The sequence below is a fragment of the Gossypium hirsutum genome, chromosome A12 (genome assembly GCF_007990345.1).
Source record: "Gossypium hirsutum isolate 1008001.06 chromosome A12, Gossypium_hirsutum_v2.1, whole genome shotgun sequence".
In the NCBI taxonomy this organism is placed as follows: domain Eukaryota; kingdom Viridiplantae; phylum Streptophyta; class Magnoliopsida; order Malvales; family Malvaceae; genus Gossypium; species Gossypium hirsutum.
This window is the reverse complement of record NC_053435.1, coordinates 61,323,956-61,343,426: the sequence shown is the minus strand read 5'-3', so window position 1 is coordinate 61,343,426 and position 19,471 is coordinate 61,323,956. Positions and strand designations below refer to the sequence as shown.

Genomic DNA, 19,471 nt, shown 5'->3' with positions numbered 1-19,471 from the left:
CAAATCAAGTCCTTGTATTTTTACTATTTCAATAATTTAATCCCTAATCGTTAAATTCATAAAAGAATCACTTAACAAAATACTTATAAATAACAACTAATACTTCAAATTCATTATTTAACATCTAAAATCACAAAGATTCATCAATAGTAACATTCAAAATCTTTAACAATTTCAAAAACGAAGGCACAAGCTAGCTGGACCTAGTTGCAATGATCTCAAAAACATAAAAATTATAGTGTGTTTCTACAAAATTTCCATAAGAATATTAAGATTTTTTGGGGTAGTTTAATTTTCCATAGTGTTTTCCATTTAATGTTAAGTGGGTTAGTTTTTGAAGTATCCTAGTCTTGGGCCATTGAGAGCCAATACATTGCTTTAATTGAGAATTGACAAGAAAAATTATAGTTCCAAAAGTAGTGACCTGGCTTAGAGTTGATGGAAAAGCTTTTGTATTGGACTTCATGTTACGATATAGGCCCAATGTACTCTTGTACATAGAGAAAGTGTCAGTAGAGTAGTTTTTTTGTGGTAGACTTTTATCGTAAGATTCCTTGGGTCTATTATTATGGATGTTGTTAGAGTTCTAGCCTATTTTGGGTGATGGATACATTTTGTCTATCCTTGATTTGCATATTGATACCTCTAAGGCAAATATCACGTCCTTTCAAGATACTTTTTGATGTACAAGAGTTAGACGGTCTAGCTTGGACCTTTAAAAAATTTTGGTCAGTACAATATTTCGTGAGTAAAAATGCTTGAATAAAGGAATTGTAATACCCATTTTTGGGCAGGTTTTGAATTTGGCGAGTAAACCGAAAGTAACCTGAGTGGCATAGTGCTATCCACCCAATTGTTGTTTTGGTATATAGATCGGGTGCATAGTAGGGTATCAGATTGCTAAGAGAGGATTATTCTCAAAATGTATTAAGTTATAAAGAAGAAAAGATTTGGTAAGAGTGTTGAGGATTTCTGCCAAATGTATTGTATGGCTAGTTTATTGAGTTATTGTGCTAGTCACATTCTAGCGAGATAGTTAGAAAGGAATAAAGGGGTGAACCAGGAATATTAAAGGTAGCTTTGAAAGTGTATGACATGTGGTAGATTCCAATACGAGCTTGAGTTCTATATATATACATTTGGGTCTAAAAAGAGGGAGTTTTTTTTTCTTCCTTCTTTAAGAAGTATTTCTGTCTAGATCTAAAGGAACCTAAAGTATTTCTTTCTCTCTTTTGAGCTAAAGTTGAAGATTTGGATCTTTACCAATGATTACACCATGTCGATGTAAGGTTTATGACTCTGCATATTGTGTTATGAATACTAAATCTATTAGACTTGGAAAATCAGTAAGATAAAGGATAAAAGGACCCTACTTGGGGATTTTTAGTGTTAAAAATGATGGGAAAATGGGTATATGAATAGATATTGATGAGCTTTCTTATTCTTTAGCAATAGTTAATGCCAATTGCACGATGAAAGTTTGGACTTGGAGCTTTGAACTGCAATAGGAGAGAATCAGGTGAGTCTCTATGCTGACTCTTGTTTGTATGATGATGGTATTTGTAGATCTGTAATTCAGTGGCTGAAAGATGATGATTTGATCCTTGAGGTTACAATAGACTATGTGTGTGGTTGTTGGGGTATGTCTATGGTTGTTCTAAATTTTTTTTTAGAATGATATGCATACTTGGTATAGAATTGTTGGGTTCAAGTAAATTCGTGTGACATATGGTTGCACCTGGATGTTAGGATTATGTATATGCATCTTAGTTGTATGCTATTCTAAATGTTCTGATAAGAGTGGGTCTGAGCATGATGAGTCTATGTTTGTCTCAGTGGAATCGTCTAAAGGTGTCAGTCGGTGTAACACCCCTTACCCGTATTTCGAGCCCGGAACAGGGTACGAGGCATTACCAGTCTTAATACGATCAATCATGTAAATATTGCCCAAAAAATTTCATCCAAATTAAAAACTTTGAAACTTTTGCAACACTTAGAAAATTTTCACACTTTGGAGAGTCACACGCCCGTGAGAGTTGGCCGTGTAGGTTCACGCGCCCGTGTGGCATGGACACGCCCGTGTCTTCAGCCCGTGTAACTCTCTATTTATAACTTCATCACCAAAGCAAGGTCACACGGCCTAGGCACATGCCTGTGTCTCCAGGCTGTGTCCTTCACACAACTGAGACACACGTCTGTGTCTCAGCCCGTATGGCCAATTCGAAGCTAAAATACATGTGCAGGGGACACACGGCTAAATTACACGCCCATGTGGGCAGACCATGTGTCACACACGGTCTAGACACACGCCTGTGTGTCTACCCATGTAGACAATTTTGAGGTTATTTTCTAAGCCATTGGTCACCCTCAATTTCATACACACATGCTTACTTTCATTGGCCATTAACATGGCACATTAGAGTACTTAATCAAACATAAATAAGACATGATCAAGGCAACTTCATATCCATTCATGCAACTCAACATTATACTTTAACAAGATTAAGCATCTAAGACATATTTGTAATTCATCCATATCAACAACATGATCACATCCCATGAAGCATTTAACCATGCATACACATGCTTAGGCTTACAAGCCAATAACCAATATAAGCCACATCTCATGGTCAAATACAAATAATTCAATAAGGGCCAATATATTTGGCTAATCATATTAGCACATATCATAAAATCCTAGCCCCTATACATGCCACTCACTTGAACACGCATAACATATATTCATATTCCAAAGGCGATGGTTTGATAGTGTAATGCGGCCTCCGACGATCTCCAACCCCAAGCTAACCTGACAAGCTAAGAGAAATGGAAAGGAGGGAGTAAGCTTCACGCTTAGTAAATCCATATGAAAATAATAAGCAATTTATCAATATGCTTTCACCAATTCTTACAACATGATCTCAAGGAAATATTGTCATTATTGCCTTTTTACCTATGTTCAGGTCAAGCTATTTTCTCGAGTCATAGTCACTGAATTATTTATATCTGGAGTTAAAAAACTCCAAATTAAGATCTGATAATTTTTCCTGAAACTAGACTCACATATCTTCTTACCATAAAATTTTCAAATTTTTTGGTTTAGCCAATTAGTATAGTTTATTCTGCAAAGTCACACCTGATTCGTTGCCCGACAGCTTCGACCAGGCTTTACTAAAATTAATTATCTCCTCATATGAAACTCAAAATGATGTTCCCATTTATTTATCTTAAAAATAGACTTATTAAGGAATCTAGGCGTATAAATTATAACCCATAATTATTTTTGTACAATTTTTTATGATTTTCCCAAATTAGAATAGGGGATTTTGAAATCGTTCTGACTATCTCTCACACAATTTCAAATATCTCATAATATGAAATTCTTTTGCTTACACCATTTGTTCTATGTGCAACTAGACTCAATAAGATTAAATTTAATATTTTATTCAGTCTCTAATTCAATTTCTACTATTTTTGGTGTACTTTAAAATTCAGACAGATGCTGCTGTCCGAAACTGTTTTATTACTATATGTCACTCTTTCATGATCATTTTTAAATGGGCATTTATGCTAATCTATTTCTCCTTTCATGTTCATTAGGCCACCAAGTAAAAGAATGTAACAGCCCTAATTTGACCCTAGTCGGGAAGTGGTTTTGGGACCACAAAACCGAGTCACGATAATAATTAAATGTTATATTCTATGCTTATTATATGTGAAAGTGTATGTGTGAAAGTATCGTGTCTTAACTTTGTCATTTGAATGTGGAATTAGCTAAAAAGGACTTGTGTGTTAAAACTTAAAAATGTGATAGGAAGAATTTAGAGGGCCGAATAATGCATGGTATATTACAAGGAGGACTTGCATGTCAAATGGACCATTATTAAATTAATGGACGGCAATGATGATAGTTGACAATTAAAATATGTATTTTGTATTGTAAAATAATAACCTAATGAATATTATATGCATTCCATATTAGTATTATAATATTTAATGATTTTATAAGAGGAAATATATTAATTAATAAAAGAAAATAGGTGAGAAAAACAAAGTTTTCATCCATTCTTCTTTCATTTTTGCCGAAATTTAAAGAAGTAAAACAAAAGGTTCTTGGATATTCGGCCTTGGTGTTTCTAATTGGAGGTATGTTTGATTTTATTTCTTGATAATTTATGTGAAATTGAGTTAATTGCTAAGCTCCTTTCATAGCCCATGATTTAATTTTTGTTATTGGTTTGAAATGATGCATTCGGCTATGGGTTGTTTGGGTGTCTTTGAAGGTGCTATATGTTTTGGAAATGGTTTGATAATGATGATAGTTATGATGTACAATCGGTCATGTAATTAGCTCAATTTGAAAATTATGTTTAATGTGTAAGTGCGTGATATACTTGGGTAAATGAATCGGTTTGAGTAATGCTTTAATTGGGAATGTGTTTTTGCTATAATGCAAAAATATATATTCGAGTGGGTATTAATTATTATGAAATGAATGTAATGACAATGTATGTGATTGTATCTTACATTGGAATGATTAGTTAATTAGGTACAGTTGATAAAAACAAATGATGAATATGTTATATGAATGATTTTATTAATATGCCTTGTTTGAGGTACGATAATAAAAGACTAAAATGTTAGGTTTGTGCCTTAGTTGTGGTTCGACAAGTATGCATATTAGGTCATTATGGGTTTATTTATATGATAATGCTATATTTGTAGTATTGAATATTAATGACAATTGGCTATTATGGTGAAATGCAATGTTAATATTTAGTTGCTAGTGTTTATATGTGTGTTAGCCGAATTTGAACTTGAATAATGATTTGAGCACGATGTATTGTATTGAGATTATGCTTAAGTGAAATTATAGATATGTTATGAAATTGATTGGTGATATACATGTTTAAATAATATGAATGCAAAAAGTTGTGAAAGAGTAAATTGTAGTAAATTTGCTTGGGACAACAGGTGTAACATGATTTTAGAAAATCACCATAAATTGTGAGAATGGAGTTAGAAGCTGAATAGATTATGTAATTAAAGCTTAATGAGTCTAGTTTCAAATGAAATCAATGAGAACATATTTTGACTTCTGTACAATTAGAAATTTGATTCGTAATAAAGGGTGGTCAGATTAGTCAAACAGTGAAATAGGGGAAACTTTAAGAAAAATCTGGTATTAATTGGCCAAACCAAAAATTCTGAAAATTTTATGGATAAAATATATATGAGTCTATTTTCAGGGAAAATTTACGGCAATTGATTTGGAGTTTCGTAGCTCCAGTTATAAATAATTTAGTGACTGTTTCTCAGGAAGACAGCTTATAGTGAATTTGTGATTATGTGGTAAACATTGATAAAAATTTGTTAATGAGTTGCTTATTGTTTTCTTATAAACTTACTATGATCTATATGTGTGAAAGTTGAATATATATATTATATTTTTGAAGTAATGCTTGAATAGTCGAATAATGACTAGTTTAAAATTGTTGAATTTAAGCTCAAGAGCATAGAGGGGCAAATTCGGATAAGGAAAAAGAGAAAGTAGTTGAATAGCCGATCCGAGATTATTCGAAAATATTTGAGGTAAGTTTTAAGTAGTTAAATATATATAATATTCAAAAATGACATGACAGATTATGGGAATTAAGTGTTACTTGTCATATATGTACATGGTCGAATGGCAATTTGTATTGGAAGTAAAAAGTGATATGTTTTCATGATCAAATGATAGTGTTAGATGAAAATGAGTAAGATTTTATGTGTAAACTATTATGTATTTAAATGTGAGTGATGAAATGAGATAAAAGTGAGTGAAATGTAGGATGATATATTCGAATGATGCTTGTACCTAAATTGGTGTGATTGTGTTATATAAAACTTGTTGATTTGAATATTGTACAGTACTATTCGGGCCTTTGAGCCTAGCAGGGTATAATGCCGGTGAGATATTATTCGGGCCTTTGAGCCTAGCAGGCTATAATGCCAGTGAGATATTATTCGGGCCTTTGAGCCTAGCAGGCTATAATGCCGGTGAGATACTATTCGGACCTTTGAGCCTAGCAGGCTATAATGCCGATGAGACGCTATTCGGGCCTCGAGCCTAGCAGGCGAAATGCCGGAGAATGAATTCGGGTTTTTAAACCTAGCAGGCTGAATGCCGGTGATTTGATAAAAGTCTAAAACTAAGATACCTTGTGTTAGAATGGAAAATGAATACATTCAATACGTTAAGTTGGCCAGGTACGTATTATGTATTTATATGTGAGTATGATTTGAATTGAATCATAAGAGCATAATTTGATACATATGTGAATACATGATATATTTATATCTATGGTTATGATACATTCGGATATTTATATCTATGGTTATGATACATTCGGTCAAGGTGTGAAAGTATGTGAAAATGTTCGATTTATTTATGCCATACGAATTCAGATTAAGTGAAATTAAAATGCTAATTGTGCATTATATGATTATGTATGTTCGGCCAAATGGTAATATATATATAGGAAATGACCTTTTGAGAAATTTGATAATTGAGTTTATTTGTTGCATTGCTTAAAACTTACTAAGCTTATGAAAGCTTACTCCATTTGTTATATTTCTTTGTTTTATAGATTGTTGATTCCAGTTACCTGCTCAGAAAGGGGATTGTCAGCAACTCGTAACACTATTTGTCTTTTGGTACTACTATATTTTGGAGCTAGTATGGCATGTATAGAATAGACTTAAGTGAATGATATTTTGAAATGTTGATGTATATAAGCCATACGAAAGTGACATCTTTTGAATGTTTGTATAAAGTTTTTTTTGAATGCATATAAAAGTTAATGTTCTAATATCAATGTGATTGTACAAATGTGGTATTTTGGGTTGGTAACACTTCATAACCTATTCCGGCGACGGATACGGGTTATAAGGGTGTTACAAGGAATATACATTTCATGTCTCAATTTAATGTGGCCTCAAAGTCTCACACATAATCATCAATCACATTTCAACCATCATGGTAAGAATACATATATGTACATCATAAACATAAAACCATAATCACAAGGTCACCACAATTTCATTTTCATAGGCATAACTTACTTATTTGTGTCCTTACCAAAGGTGCATTGTTTCATGTTCGCAATAGCATTTAACCTTTGAATACATACTTGTACCTTTTCAGCATGCTCAAATATTTACCTTCTCGCTTTCATCACAAGTTTTGAACTATCCGTTGAACCACTTGGAATACCAAAGGATAATCAGGAAATCTTACACATATCGATGCCGATGCCATATCCCAGATATGGTATTACATTGGCTCTCACACATCTGTGTCGATGCATGTCCCAGACACTTACATTGGCTTACATCTTGAGGCCGATGCATGTCCCAGACATATCTTACACTGGCTCAAATAACAGCAGTGTCTCGATGCCCGTATCCTAGGTATTTCCAAAGGTCCAACCGGTATTTCTCAAGGGTTACATCATAGCCAAGCTCATTCGAAGAATTAATCATACAATTCACAAGGTTCATCACCATAAGAACTTTCAGTTCATTTCACCATTCTATAATTTGCTCATCTCGACAAGATATCATATTTCATAAATTTCCAATATTTCGTAAATACACAAAGTGAAATCGACATATTAAGCTTTCAATTATTTCATAGGGTATAATATTTTCTCATACACCCTAGCACTAACACATAATACAATACAATAATAACAAGGAGATTTTCAAGTATAACAATAATAACAATAATAACATGCTTATTAAATCACACGGACTTGCCTCGAATGTAATTTGGGCTAATTACGCCATTTTAGTCCATAACCTTGTACTTTCCAATTAAAGCCCAAATCTTGATTTTCTTGATCTATCATGATGAAATTCACTCATTTAATCATTTCATTAATTAAAAAATTCTTTAATTCACATTTTGAAAAATGACTGTTTTGCCCTTAGACTTTACAAAAATTATGATTTTGCCCTTAGGCTCGTAAAATAATTTTTTTCAAATTTCCTCTTTTACCAAGCCTAGCTGAATTCTTTTCATACTTATAGCAACTCAAGATTTCAATTATTACACACATTTACACCCTATTTTACAAACTTTACAAAATGGTCTAATTTAGGTGTTTTTCATGAACACCCCTTCACAAAAGTTGTTTATTTAACAACTAAGATTCATTTTCTTCTATAAAAATTCAGTAAACAACATAAATATTCACATGGAAAAACCCTAGACTTTCAACCATTTTGCAAAATAATCCCCCTATTAGATAGCTCATGCTACAAGGATTTCAAAAAATACAAAAATTATCAAGAATGACTAAGAAAATCACTTACTTGCAAAGGGTTTAGGTTGCTGAAAATTTGAGCCTCAAAACCCTATTTTCTCTTGTGTTTTTCGGTGGAGAAAAGATGGAGAAAGAAATGATATCTTTTCTCTTTATTTTATTTTATTCTTAGTCAAATAAGTCACCAAATTCACCAACAATTTTGACTTTTTAATATCCTTGTCTCATGGCCGGACATCACTCATTTAATGGCCTATTTGCACTTTTAAAACCCCCAATTTTAATTCTCTAAGTATTTAACACATTTGGGTACTAAAACAAAACTTTTACCCCTTATGCGATTTAGTCTTTTTTCGCAATTAAGCATGCAATCACTAAAATTATTTCACCAAAATTTTCATGCACTCATATAATCATGCCACAATACATAAAATAATAATAAAATAATTCTTCGACTTCAGATTTGTGGTCCCGAAACCACTGTTCTGTCTAGGCCCAAAATCAAGATGTTAAGTCGAGATTAAAAATATGATCTCCGATATTAATATCTAAAAGAGTCCATGTCCATGGCACCATTTCGTGTATGATCACAGCTGGGCTATGGCATCATATGGAAAAGAAATAAAGGAAGGTGATTACCCAAAAGGGGGTTCTTTGCATGACCCAGGACGATGAAGGGCAAACCTGACGAAATGTGAGTCTAGGCAAATCCCTATCGTGAACAAGCCATAAAAGGAAGCCTTTGTGGCAATCTATGAAAAGGAAAACCTTTGTAACGATCTATGAAAAAGAAGCCTTTGTGGCATACTCTAAAGAATGGCCCTTATGGCAACCATCTAAAGGAAATGTCTTTGTGGCGAACCTTGAGAGAAGGAAATGGTATTCATAACGAACTCTGAAGGAATGATAGTTGTAATAAACTTAGAAGGAAAAGCCCTTTATGGCGTATCATGTTACACCTTTGATGACATATCCTAATGAGCTTCATTTGTGCTGAGCTTTATATGAATGTTATGGCATATCTTGCATGGTCTTAAGACAAGAATAAAGAAACTGGAATGTGCTATAGCATGTGGTGGGTCCAAAGTATGGGTTAAGTAAAATTAAAGAAAAAACCTGTGTAAAGGATATATCTAATCGTTTGATGAAGGGCATCTATCAGTGTATAGTAAGAGAAAAGAGTAGTTGAAGAAATATAAGGTAAGGAAAGTGAATTTAAACATTGTTTTGTGAAAAAAACTGAGTAAGGGAATCATGATTAAGATTGGTATGAAAGGAATAAGTTCTGAAAGGAGGAAGCCACTGATGAAACAATGTTAAGGAAAATTGACAATGATATAATATATAGAAGGAATGATTATGTTTCGATAATGGTAAACTATTCCTGGGGATAAACAATTGAAGATTTTAAGAAAAGGAGATGATGGTGATGGACTATTGATCGCGTGATTTTGTGATAGGTTTTAAATATTTATAATTAATCGTTCTTGAAACTAACTATTATCGTGATGTAGGCAAGTGTACCTATCGAACAGTAGTATAGTTTTAGCAAGATCGGATTGTCGAACCCAAAGGAACTAAAAGTACTAGTAATGATTGTCTTTTTATTATCTAGCCTAAGAATAAAGAGGTTTTGTTTTAACTAACTAATTATCTAAACTAAGAATTCATAGAGAATAGAATTGGGGAATTGCTTTTGGGAAAATCGATTGAATTAAGACAATACCTAAGGAAAAATCCACCTAGACTATACTTGTTATTTTGGCTCTAAATCGGACGATTTATTCATTTAACTTGTTCCATAGAGATCCCTAAGTTATGTTATTATCCCTATTCAAGATAATAACGTCTAATCCCTAGATTGAATAATTGAGACCTTTCTCTAATTAACACTCTAGGGTTGCATTAACTCGATCTATGGATCCCCTTATTAGGTTTCACCCTAATCCGGCAAAATCTTGTCACCCTATGTCTAGGCGCGCAAACAACTCTGCTTAATTATGACAAATGTACTCTTAGACAGGGTCTATTCCTCCTCTGAATAAGAGCTTATCTTGAATCAATATCATGGGATATCAAAACAAGAAATAAGAACACATAATTAAGAACAAGTTAAATATTTATCATACAATTCAGAAAATAATAACAAGGTTCGTCTTAGGTTTCATTCCCCTTAGGTATTTAGGGGTTTTAGTTCATAACTAAATAAGAAAACATCTTAGAATAATAAAGAATACAAAACATAAAGAAAACCCAAAACTCCTAAAGGGGAAATTGAGGAGAGATCTTCAGTCTTGATGATGAATCCGGCTTCTGAGATGGATCAATCGGCTTCCTTGGAGTAATTCCTTACTCCCTCTTCAGTGTCTCATTTTCTTCCTCCTCTAGGGTGTATTTATAGGCTTTGGAATGCCTAAGGGCCCTCAAAATTAGCCTTTTCTGAATTGGACTCAACTTGGGCTCGACAGGGACACGCCCGTGTGACATGCCAGTGTGCGATTACTTCAAGCCGTGCTTGAGCCTGCCAAATTGATACGGCTGTGTGATCTGCCCGTGTGAGGAGGTCCAGGCCGTGTTGATTTCGTACATTGTCCCATTTTCTCCATTTTTGGCCTGTTTCTCGTTCCTCTCGCTCTCCTATGCTATCCTAAGTATAAAACATGAAATTAAAGCATTAGGAGCATCGAATTTACCAATTCTAATAGGAAATCATCCATAAAATGCATTAAACATGGGGTAAAAATATGTATAAATCACAGTTTATCAAATACCCCCACACTTAAGCATTTGCTTGTCTTCAAGCAAAATTCTCAACTCATAATCAAAATAAATTCTTCTCAACTTATAATTTCTATCGATAATATCTCAAAATAATCCATAGGTAATCATACATTGAGAATTCAACTAAAAGAACATAAAAGTTTCAAACATTCCAATTTGGGTATTTAATCATGCAAACATAAGTGTCTCCCCTCATCTAAGTAATTACCTTTGATTTAGAATATCACAGAGTTTCATTCACTCAAATCACTCGAGGTGTTTAAGGATAATAAATGAAGCACTCAATAGTCAATAATGAAAAGTCATTACCATAGGCTTGCGTGAAAATCAAATCTCCACCACTATAATTTAAGATGATGCATCAATCAAAAGGTCTTTAGAGGGTTGTAATGAGGCTTGGTTAGGGGGTGTGGTCACAAGCTGAAAGAAAGGATTAGAATTGAGATTGAGTTGAAGAATTACTTAACTAGAAAAATAGCTAGTCATCAATTGCGTACAACAGAACTTTTCTCAAACTATGGAATTTAAATACTGAAGCTTACAAACAAAAGATCACTACTAATATGTATACATGTTTTTTTTAAGAACAAGTTAAATAACAAAGACTAACTATTAAGAACAAGACATAGCTAAGCAATTTATTCAACTTAAATCTCGAAAAAAATAGGGATTAATTTAGGGGATTTCAGCAATAATGGGTTAAGGGTTAATATTAAGGGTAATATAAGAAATGGCTTGTTAAGCTCAAGGGGGTTTACTAGGGGTTAATCATGGATGTAGGATTTTCATGGCATGAGTGGCTTAATCCTAAATGCCTTGATCATTTTGACATATCAAATCAAATGGTGTGGTCTCGACATGCATAATCAAGCAAGTTTTAGAATAACAGTTCAATACTGACGCACTCAAAGCAATAATAAAAGTGAGCATGAAAGAATTAATAGATGCTCAAAAGGCTCAAAAATCTCACAAAAATTATGGAATTTTGATGTTTAAAACTTGTGAATTCCAACCCAAAGTAATACCTAAAATTTGGGGAAACAACCTAAAATTTTAAATTCGTAAAAATCAATTTATCATGCTTGATTCCCTAAAGTCTTAAAATTTAAACAATCAATGCATAAGTGCCTATGTTTTAATTCAAGATATTAAATCAAAATCATAAATCAATCAAAATTTATCCTAAAACTGATATGAGAGCTTTTTAAGAGAACAAGACAGTCATTCAGGGATTTTTTTGATAATGAAATAAATACCCCTACACTTAAGATGTACATTGCCCTCAATGTACAAAGATAGATGTTAGAATATAAAAATAAGATAGGGAGAGAAGTGAAACTTCTTAAGTTGAAAATGGATGAAATTCCTGGATTAGCGAGAGCGAGTTGCTGAAAATACAACTGGAGGACAAACATGATTCTGAAGGACAAAAGGATAATTGGGGGAATAATTTGATAGTAATCACAAAGATAAGCCTTTTTAAAAACAAAAGAATCTTCAAAAATAAATAAAATAAAATCGATAATCTAAATTTTTTTTCCAAGTGGCACGGCCGGTTCACACGCCCATGTAGATCGTGTCCCGCTTGTTTTTTTTGCGAAGGGAGATGTCGTCACATGGCCTTCAGGCACATCCGTGTGTCTAGGTCGTGTGGCTACTTGATCATGTTACACGACCGTGTGTGATGTGGTTCACTTCTCCTATGGTCGTGTAGCTTTGCGCACGCCCGTGTTATTTTGACAGTGTTGTCTACGGTTGATAGGCACGGGCGTGTTGCACACTCATGTACATTTGGCAGATTTGACCGCGGTCAGGTCGCATGCCCGCGGTCACTTATCGCATCCTATGTTGGGAAAGAGAACTTTTACCCTATTTTTTCACGGCCCTAAGCACGCCCGTGTGCTTGGCCGTGTCTATGTGGAAAGCCTGTATTCAAGTGCTCCGTTAGTAAGTTAGGTGTTGAAGACTAAATTTTATAGAAGTTAATACAGTTAGTGCTCGGGTTGCCTCCCGAGAAGCGCTTATTTATAGTCTAAGCTCGACTTACCTCTCGTTGAATGATCATGGTGGTTTGAGGAGTTTATACTCCTCATTCCTGCTATCAATCTCATCAAAAGAAGGTCTTAAACGAGTGTTGTTTACCTTAAAAGTGCCGAACTTGGGATGACTTACCTCGACCGTACCGAATGGGAAAATACTGAGTACCGTAAGAGGAATTTCTTCATTCGGTGTGGTAGTGACAATGTAGGGATCTGCAACATCTAATAAGACTTTATCTCCAACCTTAAGTTGATTTGGAAAGGTATTGAGCTCGTTCTGTCGTAGATTCGGTTTGTCGGGTGTTCTCGGTTTATGCATTCGCCATTCATCTAGCTCCTCAATTTGTAGCCTTCGATCTTCATGAATAGGTCTTCTACTATTGCTTGAGAATGGCTCATGTACTTCCTTCAGACTCATTTCTTGCAAAGAAGGTTGCACCATATTGTCAGTTTTAGTAGAATGGTTTAGACGATCACCTTCAATTTCCAGTGTATTGCCGGAATTGCGAGCTTGAAGGGTGATTGTTTCGTCTCCCACACGGAGTGTGAGTTCACTTGTGCCAACATTAATAATTGTTTTAGCAGTTGCTAAAAAGGGCCTTCCTAGAATTAAAGTAGTGTTGCTATCCTCCTCTACGTCTAGAACAATGAAGTCAATGGGAAATATAAATTTATTGATTTTAACTAGCACATCTTCAATAATACCCCTAGGGAATCTTATAGTTTTATATGCTAATTGAATGCTCATCCTAGTCTGTTTTGGTTTCTCGAGACCTAGTTGCTTAAACATTTTGTAAGGCATGACGTTGATACTAGTCCCTAAACCAGCTAATGCATTATTAACATCTAAAATACCAATTAAGCAAGGAATCGTGAAACTCCCTGGATCTTTTAATTTATTTGGTAGCTTATTTTGCAGAATAGCTGAGCACACTGCGTTTAGCTCCACATGCGATGGCTCGTCCAACTTCCGCTTATTTGCTAAAAACTCCTTTAAAAATTTCATTGTGTTTGGCATCTGCGATAGAGCTTCAATAAATGGTAAGTTAATGTGTAATTTTTTAAAAGTTTAAGGAATTTACCAAATTGTTCATCTAAGTGGTCTTTCCTTATCGTGTTGGGGTATGGCACACGAGTTTTATATTCGTCATTCACTGATTTTTTTTTATTATGACCTACCTCACCTTGACCTTTGCTTAAGACAATTTCTTGCCTCAGTTCTGGTTCAGGCTCAACGACTCTTTCGTCATCTTGAATATTAATTGCGTTGAGCTGTTTCCTTGGGTTGGGCTCAGTATTACTTGGCAAGCTACCTTGTGGTCGTTCGGAGATTAGTTTGGAAAGCTGGCCTATTTGAGTTTCGAGCCCTTGGATCGACGCTTGTTGATTCTTAAGTGTTGTCTCGGTGTTCTGGAAATGGGTTTCTGACACCGATATAAACTTTGAGAGCATATCTTCAAGGTTCGGCTTCTTTTCCTATTGATAGGGTGGTTGTTGAAAACCCGGAGGATGTTGTGGTCTTTGATTTCCTTGACCGCCCCACGAGAAATTGGGTTGGTTCCTCCAACCTGCATTGTAAGTGTTACTACATGGATTGTTTTGAGGTCGAGGATTATTACCCATGTAATTTAATTGCTTGTTATCCATGTTGTGGCCATAAAGTTGGTATTCTGAATGGCTTGTTCCACCTCCACTTGCTTCGCACTGCATTACTGGGTGAACCTGTGAAGAACTAAGAAAACCATCAATTTTCTTATTCAAGAGTTCTACCAGATTAGAGAGCATGGTGACCGAATCGACATTATAAAAGCTAGCTATTTTCATTGGTTTTGTCCTCATGACTTGCCACTGATAGTTATTCAGTGACATCTCTTCTATAAACTCATAAGCATCTTTAAGTGTTTTATTATTGATGGTTCCGCTAGCAGCTGCATCAACCATTTGCCGAGTCGAAAGATTCAGGCCATTATGAAATGTTTGAACCAGAAGCCAAAGTTGTAACCCATGGTGAGGGCACCTTCTCAAAAGGTCCTTGTATCTCTCCCATGCATCGTAAAGTGTTTCTAAATCCATCTGCACAAAAAAAAGAGATATCATTAGTAATTTAGTTGTTTTAGCCGGCGGAAAATATTTTAGTCAAAATTTTTCGGTAATTTGTTCCCAAGTAGCGATTGACCCTCGTGGTAATGAGTTCAACCACTATTTAGCTTTGTATCTCAATGAAAAAGGGAATAACCAAAGACGAATGGCATCATCAGAAACACCATTAATTTTAAATGTATCGCATAGTTCTAAGAAGTTTGCTAAGTGAGCGTTGGGATCTTCATCCTGCAAACCATCAAACTGAACAAACTGTTGTATCATTTGAATTATGTTAGGTTTCAGTTCAAAAGTATTTGTAGCTATAGCAGGTTTAACTATGCTTGATTCAGTTCCTGTTAAAGAAGGTTTAGCATAATCATACATAGTGCGTGGAGCAGGATTTTGATTAACCGCAATTACAGGAGGTAGCTGATTGTCTTGGTTTTCAGCCATTTCTTCATTTGGGAGTTGAGTATCATCCTCTTGCTCGTTCTTTGTGTATCTTAAGCTTTTCCTTATTTCTCTTTGGTTTCTACAAACTGTACGATCGATTTCTTCATCAAAAAGTAGTGGTCCTAACGGGTTTCTTCTAGTCATAAACTATAAAAACCTGCCAAGAGAAAAAAGTAAATTAATAAATAATAATAATTAAATTAAAATTAAATTGCAAGAAAAATAAATGGCTAAAATAATAAAAATTGAGCGTTCTTAATATCTTAGTTCCCCTGCAGCAACGCCAAAAACTTGATCGAGTGATTTCGTGATAGGTTTTAAATATTTATAATTAATCATTCTTGAAACTAACTATTATAGCGATGTAGGCAAGTGTACCTATCGAACAGTAGTATAGTTTTAGCAAGACCGGATTGCCGAACCCAAAGGAACTAAAAGTACTAGTAATGACTGTCTTTTTATTATCTAGCCTAAGAATAAAAAGGTTTTGTTTTAACTAACTAATTATCTAAACTAAGAATTCATAGAGAATAGAAGTGGGGAATTGCTTTTGGGAAAATCGATTGACTATACTTGTTATTCTGGCTCCGAATCGGACGATTTATTCATTTAACTTGTTCCGTAGAGATCCCTAAGTTATGTTATTATCCCTATTCAGGACTAATAACGTCTAATCCTTAGATTGAATAATTGAGACCTTTTTCTAATTAACACCCTAGGGTTGCATTAACTCTTTCTATGGATCCCCTTTTTAGGTTTCACCCTAATCTAGCAAAATCTTGTCACCCTATGTCTAGCGCGCAAACAAGTTTGATTAATTATGACAAATGTACTCTTAGACAGGTCTATTCCTCCTCTAAATAAGAGCTTATCTTAAATCAGTATCCTGGGATATCAAAACAAGAATTAAGAACACATAATTAAGAACAAGTTAAATATTTATCATACAATTTAGAAAATAATAACAAGATTCTTCTTAGGTTTCATTCCCCTTAGGTATTTAGGGGTTTTAGTTCATAACTAAATAAGAAAACATCTCAGAATAATAAACAAAACCCAAAACTCCTGAAGGGGAAATTGAGGAGAGATATTCAGTCTTGATGATGAATCCGGCTTCTAAGATAGATCAATCGGCTTTCTTGGAGTAATTCCTTACTCCCTCTTCTGTGTCTCCTTTTCTTCCTCCTCTAGGGTGTATTTATAGGCTTTGGAATGCCTAAAAGACCTTAAAATTAGCCTTTTCCGAATTGGACTCAACTTGGGCTCGGTAGGGACACGCCCGTGTGACATGCCCGTGTGTGATTACTTCAGGCCGTGCTCGAGCCTGCCAAATTGACAAGGCCTTGTGATCTGCCCGTGTGAGAAGGTCCAGGCCGTGTTGATTTCGTACTTTGGCCCATTTTCTCCGTTTTTGGCCCGTTTCTCGTTCCTCTCGTTCTCCTATGCTCTCCTAAGTATAAAACATGAAATTAAAGCACTAGGAGCATAGAATTTACCAATTCTAATAGGAAATCATTCATAAAATGCATTAAACATGGGGTAAAAATATGTATAAATCACGGTTTATCAACTATCTGCTTTATGGAAATCAATGACTAAGGTATAAATGATTATTTCTCACTAAGTTCTCATGAACTTTCCTGGATTGTGTTTTTCGTTTCAAGTTGAATGTGAGGCTGTGCCTGGGAAACGATGCTAGGACTACACCTAAGGAGTGACGTATCAGATTATTATGCATTTAGAGCAAGCTTTGATGGGGTGATCGAATCAATTTAGCATATAGAAGCCCTTAAATCAGGATAACTACATTAGGCCAGGACATCATTTTACTAATACTTGTAATCAAATTCCCTATGTATTATATACTTATGTATTGTATTATGAAGTCTTGTAATTAAGTAGTTTAAATCGATTTTAATTTGTGTAAGTAGGGTTACGTTACATCTTTATTAGAGTGGTAACACCCAAGATTTGGATCCAGTTCATTGGATCGAGTTTGGGGTGTTATAAGTTTGGTATCAAAGTTTGGTTTAGTCGGTCTTGGACCATGGAAAGTGAATAAGCCCTCTTTGTATACATAATATGTTGAACTTGGTATAGTTCCTTAAGTATGTTAAAATTTATGTTAGCTAAAGAATAATTTTCATGTTTATTAGTAAAGGTAATTATGTAATGAGAAAGTATATAAATGAGAGGTAAAGCAAAATTGAAAAGACTAAAAAAAAGGTAAATGGTAGTTTCAATGCGAAAGATGAAATGTATATCTAAAGCGATGAAAATGAATAAAAGAATGAGATTTCATAAAAAGAAAGTTCCATTAGAAAATGCAACAACCATTACATTGTTAGTTAGGAAAGTACAAGAACAAAAAGAAAAAATTCAGTTTCCTCATCTAGTAGGTTGGTCGATAGGCTCAATAGAAACCTCATCTATTTGAGGATGACCTTTAGGATTTTGCTCCACATCTACTAAACTCCCTTCGTTTTCTTTAGTTCTTGGCTTAGTGGGAATGAAAAAGACAACTGATTGTTTCCACTCACTCTAAAAGGCTTCCCACTCCTTACATTTAGGATGATAAATGTCAAAGTTCAGTAAATCTATGGAGATATCCTTTAGATGCGATCTTGCCTCGGTGATGTAATTCGAGTCATAGATATGTCTGATCGTTAAAATGGAGAAGTATCGTTCTACTTGGAGTTAAGGCTGAAATGGACTAAATATAAGTTTAAAACAAATAATTTTGAGTATTTTAAAGATAGTAAAAACTAATGTACGGTTAATAACAAAGATGGGAATATTTTGAAGTTGGTAGCTCGGATGGAATGGTTTAGGTTTAAGGTTGAAGAGTGAACCAATACTATAGGACAGTATTGACCCGAAACTTAAAACAACACTTAAGGTGGATAGAAAGATAGATAAACCGTGACCTACTATCTATATAGAGATAGGAACCAATCAGTATAAGGGTGAACGCCACACTCGTTATAGTGCTAAGTTCGAATGAATCAAATTGATGCCACAAGAATAACTTGATAAGTTAGTTGAGTCACAAAAGAACAAAGGGAGTTGAATAACTCACAATTGGTATAATGTTCATAAAAAGAGTCAAAGTTGTTGTAACATCCCAAAATTAGGCCTAGTCAGAACAGTGGTTTCGGGACCACAAATCCAATGTAAAAATATTTATTTTATTATTATTATAAGGCCTAGAATATGAAAGTAAGCATGTGCTAAAGTTTCATGAAGAACTTCTTAGTGTAAGGTGTCCAATTGGAAATAAGAGACCAAATTGAATAAATTGTAAAACTTGGATTTTAGAAGCAATTTGCATGAAATTGCTTTAGATTATTAATTAGAAGGTCTTAAAGAGTAATTTTCCCAATTTTTAAGTTTTTGGACAAAAATGGGCATGCATTGAAAATTTTGGAAGTTTAGTAAGGAAGGGCATTTTGGTCATTTGGTAATAAAATCAAGAAAAAGGGGAAATGAAGGAAAAAATTAGCCATTCTTCTCCCTCTTGCTGCCAAAATTCCAAGGGACACCATAGCTAGGGTTTCTTCACTTTCCAAGCTCAATAGTGAGTGACTCCTAGCCCCGTTTTTAATGTTCTTTGTATTTTTGAGATCCTTGAAACATGTTCTCTCCATTTCTACCCATATTTTAAGCTAGGGTTCATGTATGCAAAATGACCAATGTGTGACATGTTTGTTCTTTGATGATTTATGGGGGAATATGAAAGCTAGATGTGTGTTAAACATCTTTTCCTAAGTGATTTTCATGAAAAACCCCTAAAAGGATGTTTTTGCA

General features: G+C 34.4%; 1 non-coding gene across 1 annotated transcript; it reads left to right on the top strand.

The window, feature by feature from the left end:
• Positions 1–15,128: 15,128 nt before the first annotated feature.
• On the top strand, positions 15,129–15,235 carry LOC121211981 (small nucleolar RNA R71). The gene has a single exon (XR_005907194.1). It is a non-coding gene; the product is annotated as a small nucleolar RNA R71 (small nucleolar RNA).
• The last annotated feature ends 4,236 nt before the right edge of the window (positions 15,236–19,471 follow it).